Below are 6,000 nucleotides of genomic sequence, written 5' to 3' on the forward strand. Positions count from 1 at the left end.
GACAAAGATATTCTTGTCTAGACACTGCCATAAATGTAAAATTTTGGCTTTGGGGAACAGGTAAAAACATTAGAGCAACCTGCTGTCAGACCCACTTCATGCATAAGGCAACTAAGATCCTGCAAAGGTGATGTGATGTTTTGGAAGTTTATATAAATAATGCTATTCCCTGCCTTCTAGTGCAAGTAACAATAAGACTGCATTTTTGTAATGCAGCTATATCAAGCCAGCGCTTATAGACTTTCTGGTGATGAGCATATTCTTTTTGAGACAATATTTTAAAATCAGAAGGCTTCACATAGAACTATGTAGAAACAATTGAGAGATACTGTGGATCTTAGCCCTGTGTTCCATGTAACACTTAAAAGGCTATTGCTTTGGGTTCCTGTCAATAGCTCGGTGGTACCTATTGTTTTGATGTCAGATAACTCTGCCCATACACCCTGTCTGACTCCCATACACCTGTCTGACATTTATCTTTGCAAGCCAACCTTGGTATCATACACTTACAAAAAATTCAATATCTACTATAATACAAGTAAGGCAATACAGAACTGGAATATATATACACAAAAACATTTAGATAGACATATACATGATTGCACACCCACATATTAAGTTACCTACATTTATCATATGGTTCAAGTGATGGCAGACAAGCATGAGGATTCAGAGGGGGCTTTGGAGTTAAACAGCCTGGCTTCAACTTTCACTTTATCACTGAGTAACTATGTAGCACTGGGAAAGTCTCTTGAACTTACTGAGACGTGGTTTATTAATTTGCAAAACGAATATGATGGCATTTTTGGGAAAAAAAATAAAGAAACTGAGTGAAACTTTTAGCAAAGTGCCCAGTGTTCATAGATTGAGATTTCTTGCAGGCTGAGAAATGGCACCAAGGTCTCCTGACTTCCAGGCAGAGATTTTTCCCATCATGTCACTTTTTTACACTCACTATCTCTTATGTGTCACCCTAGTCCCTAGTCTCTGCTGCTGTGTAATGTAAAAGATTCATGAGGTGGGAAGAGTCTGAAAGGTCTCATAACGAAGCACTTTATGAGTGACTGAACATTTTTGACATTCTGTGCTAACAAAAGCCACCCTCAAAGATTTTTATATGGGGAAAATGAAGATTGCTCTGTGTGGGCAGTGGCTCACTGAGTCATATATTCAGTTTGATCCTGAGTAGGACTACTATAGATGGTTTTATGTCTAATTAGCCATGACTGTTAAAGACTTAAAAAAATGAGAATAATCAAATTTTATGCTTCACTAGGTCAATCAATGGCTATGGAAGTGCAGCTGCTCTCCTTTACAAATGCTTCCAAGAGTTTTTCACAATTCATTGGACACCTAAGTGGTTGATTTTACCTCTGTTGAACTAATGACTTGTAAAATTTATCTGAACCCCAAGTCCAGACCACTCAATTCAATGTCTAGATGCAACCAGGCTTCAAATTCTCAATTTTCTTCCTTCTTTCTCCACTTTCAGGCATTTGCTGTGAATCTTACAATACCTTTGCTGATTGTATGAGCAAATAGCACATAAGAAAACTCAGACTGAGGGAGCAGACATGCTTTTTGAGACAGTATTTCCTAAGCCTCTGGAACCTCATAAATGAAAGTATCTGAAGCTTGCATGACAACATTCCTCAAAGTTTGGTGCTTGGCTTACCTACCCCAGAATTACTTGTTGTCAATTATAAAAACTACAAAAATAACACGCGAAAAAGTAAAATAAACAAGAAAATGAAATAGAGAAAGAGAGAGAATAAAAGAAACCTTTCAAGCTCATACTGTAACAAATTTTGCAATCTCTGGAGGGAAGACGCAGGAATCTGCCTTTGTAACACATGCATTTCTAATGTCACTGATGCACAGACAACGATGAGATTTCCTGAGCAATTAGCTCAATCAATGAATATTTAGAGTAGTATGACAGTTTGAGAATTGTTTGAAATGTATGGAAACTATTGGAATTACTTCAGCAACACATCTTACAATGTAGGAGGAATCATAGAGCCTTTGAAGTTATAGGACCAACCCTCTAGGAGTATACAGTGCTCTTCAACTCCTTGCGTACAATAAAACCAGAAAAGGGGTAAAGGAGGTGACATGATTTAAGATAGGCCGTTAAGTATAGTCAGGATTTTATTTTATTCATTTATTTATTTATTTATTTTTATTATACTTTAAGTTTTAGGGTACATGTGCACATTGTGCAGGTTAGTTACATATGTATACATATGCCATGCTGGTGCGCTGCACCCACTAACTCGTCATCTAGCATTAGGTATATCTCCCAATGCTATCCCTCCCCCCTCCCCCCACCCCACAACAGTCCCCAGAGTGTGATATTCCCCTTCCTGTGTCCATGTGATCTCATTGTTCAATTCCCACCTATGAGTGAGAATATGCGGTGTTTGGTTTTAGGTTCTTGTGATAGTTTACTGAGAATGATGATTTCCAATTTCATCCATGTCCCTACAAAGGACATGAACTCATCATTTTTTATGGCTGCATAATATTCCATGGTGTATATGTGCCACATTTTCTTAATCCAGTCTATCATTGTTGGACATTTGGGTTGGTTCCAAGTCTTTGCTATTGTGAATAATGCCGCAATAAACATATGTGTGCATGTGTCTTTATAGTAGCATGATTTATAGTCCTTTGGGTATATACCCAGTAATGGGATGGCTGGGTCAAATGGTATTTCTAGTTCTAGATCCCTGAGGAATCGCCACACTGACTTCCACAATGGTTGAACTAGTTTACTGTCCCACCAACAGTGTAAAAGTGTTCCTATTTCTCCACATCCTCTCCAGCACCTGTTGTTTCCTGACTTTTTAATGATTGCCATTCTAACTGGTGTGAGATGGTATCTCATTGTGGTTTTGATTTGCATTTCTCCGATGGCCAGTGATGATGAGCATTTTTTCATGTGTTTTTTGGCTGCATAAATGTCTTCTTTTGAGAAGTGCCTGTTCATGTCCTTCGCCCACTTTTTGATGGGGTTGTTTGTTTTTTTCTTGTAAAATGGTTTGAGTTCATTGTAGATTCTGGATATCAGCCCTTTGTCAGATGAGTAGGTTGCGAAAATTTTCTCCCATTTTGTAGGTTGCCTGCTCACTCTGATGGTAGTTTCTTTTGCTGTGCAGAAGTTCTTTAGTTTAATTAGATCCCATTTGTCAATTTTGTCTTTTGTTGCCATTGCTTTTGGTGTTTTAGACATGAAGTCCTTGCCCATGCCTATGTCCTGAATGGTAATGCCTAGGTTTTCTTCTAGGGATTTTATGGTTTTAGGTCTAACGTTTAAGTCTTTAATCCATCTTGAATTGATTTTTGTATAAGGTGTAAGGAAGGGATCCAGTTTCAGCTTTCTACATATGGCTAGCCGTTTTCCCAGCACCATTTATTAAATAGGGAATCCTTTCCCCATTGCTTGTTTTTCTCAGGTTTGTCAAAGATCAGATAGTTGTAGATATGCGGCGTTATTTCTGAGGGCTCTGTTCTGTTCCATTGATCTATATCTCTGTTTTGGTACCAGTACCATGCTGTTTTGGTTACTGTAGCCTAGACGACATGATTGTATATCTAGAAAACCCCATTGTCTCAGCCCAAAATCTCCTTAAGCTGATAAGCAACTTCAGCAAAGTTTCAGGATACAAAATCAATGTACAAAAATCACAAGCATTCTTATACACCAACAACAGACAAACAGAGAGCCAAATCATGAGTGAACTCCCATTCACAATTGCTTCAAAGAGAATAAAATACCTAGGAATCCAACTTACAAGGGATGTGAAGGACCTCTTCAAGGAGGACTACAAACCACTGCTCAAGGAAATAAAAGAGGATACAAACAAATGGAAGAACATTCCATGCTCATGGGTAGGAAGAATCAATATCGTGAAAATGACCATACTGCCCAAGGTAATTTACAGATTCAATGCCATCCCCACCAAGCTACCAATGACTTTCTTCTCAGAATTGGAAAAAACTACTTTAAAGTTCATATGGAACCAAATAAGAGCCCGCATCGCCAAGTCAATCCTAAGCCAAAAGAACAAAGCTGGAGGCATCACACTACCTGACTTCAAACTATACTATAGTCAGGATTTTAAAGAAAGGACAGAAAAAGACAGAATTTTCCATATATGGAGGGACAATATGGATAAATGGGAGGAGATGCTAATAGTATGTTGTTTAGGGATGATGGAAAAAGATAAGAATGAACAAAGATAAAGAAACTGCAAATGTGTACACTGTTTCCAAAAGTAGTAATGATAGGAATACTTTTTGTGTTGCATTGTAGTATCTTGTATTGATGGAAATCTCTAGATCTAATTTATGGTGTACCCAGTGTGAACCTGGCTGAGATATTTGACCCTCAAAGTCTCCTCCTCCAAAGTAGACCAGTTCCACTTTGGGCTTAAAGTGATGGGAAGCTGAGGCAAGACAGAATGAAGGCCCTGAGATGGCAACCAAAACCTCCACAAACAGCAGGAAAAAATGGAAAATGGGGAACAGAATAAAGACAGAGACACACCCATCTCTGCTAGTCTTTCTACCTGGATCCCAAGGGGCTACCTCTCCACTCTGAAAACCAAAGAATCACCTCTAAAGAAATTTGTATATGTATGAGGATCAACCTACAAAACTTAGCACTGTAAAATATTGTTGAAGTGGAAACTGGAAACCACATTCATTTTATTTAAATCTAAAATAGAGAATTATATTTTTCTCAGGATTTTGTATTGGATTTAATGGGTTTTGTTTTTTGTTTGTTTGTTTGATTTTTTGGTAAATCCTGGATAGCTTGGAAGATCTACATATGATGAACATGTGCTTTTTTTTCTGGTTTGTAAAATCGAAGGAATAACATTTTTATTCTTTCTCTTTCCATCCCCTGACTAGATTAGTATTGCTCATTAACACTGTTCTGGAGCTGTAGTTAGTTCTGAGGTGGTATTTGAGTATGGTGTGTGTGGGCACTCATGCAGGTTTATCTGCTGAAGTTGCTTGAATTCCTAGTGGCAAGTGGAAGCAAGGCTTACATGGGAGAGTCTTCTGGTTGCTGTGCTCTGCCTACTTCTTATAATAAGGCCTCATTGCTATCGGCAGTGAAAGGTACTGCCAGACTTTATCCAAAATATCAGTCTAAGCATCACAACTACACAGGATATTCATGTGCACAATTAGTACACTGGAAATATAGTTTTCTTAAATCACCCTATATAGATTTCTCCTACCTTTCATGAAAAGTACTTTAACTTCTCTCTGGGGCTCAATAGCTTCCCTGCCCTCAGGCTGTGTTCTTTCAATGTGGCCGATCCCACTCCAGTTCCAGACATGGGCGTAAGACTTAAGCCCAAGCCAAGAAACACATTTCATTCCCTTGACTATAATCATTGTGGTGAGGGTAGTTATGAAATCACAGTGGGGCCAGTTTGAACCAATCAGAGGAGAGATTGATCAGAAAAGAGAAAGATTTTTTTAAATTGCTATTTCTCTTCTTTTTTCCTGGATTTAATCCTGCATAGAGTAGGAGAACCTATCTGAGAATGAAGCCAGCACACATAATGGGAGAAGAAGACTGGAGATAAATTTCATGGATGATATCATTTGACTACTAAGTCAAGCTATGCATGAGGATAAATGTTATCTTGGACTTTTTAAAGTTTTATTACAAAATATAGTCTTATTATACTTTTGGCGTCAAGAACATTTATTTGTTTGCATGTTTTCATTTTCCACTTATGAGTGTCCTGATGCCAATTTTTAATAATAAAAAGCATTTGCTTCTTCCAAAGTTTATTAGACATTTCAGCAATATGACATCATTCTTTTGGCTAGATATCAGTACACAGTACCATTTTACTTTAGTTCTAAATCCTTTCCATCTCCTTCATGTATTTTTCTAGTGAATGACCTATAAACAAACATGTATAGTGAAAAGACTGCCACTTAAAGGGCTTCTTTGTTTAATCTCAACAC

General features: G+C 37.8%; 1 protein-coding gene across 1 annotated transcript in view; it reads right to left on the bottom strand.

Annotated features, from left to right (window-relative positions):
• Positions 1 to 5,367, bottom strand: part of LOC130540564 (uncharacterized) — a 201,502-nt gene extending 196,135 nt beyond the window's left edge. The window contains exon 1 of the mRNA XM_057299004.1: positions 5,256 to 5,367. The gene's annotated coding sequence lies outside the window, so the exon portion shown is untranslated. The remainder of the gene's footprint in view (positions 1 to 5,255) is intronic.
• Between the last annotated feature and the right edge of the window lie 633 nt (positions 5,368 to 6,000).

This window comes from Pan paniscus, chromosome 8, assembly GCF_029289425.2.
Source record: "Pan paniscus chromosome 8, NHGRI_mPanPan1-v2.0_pri, whole genome shotgun sequence".
In the NCBI taxonomy this organism is placed as follows: domain Eukaryota; kingdom Metazoa; phylum Chordata; class Mammalia; order Primates; family Hominidae; genus Pan; species Pan paniscus.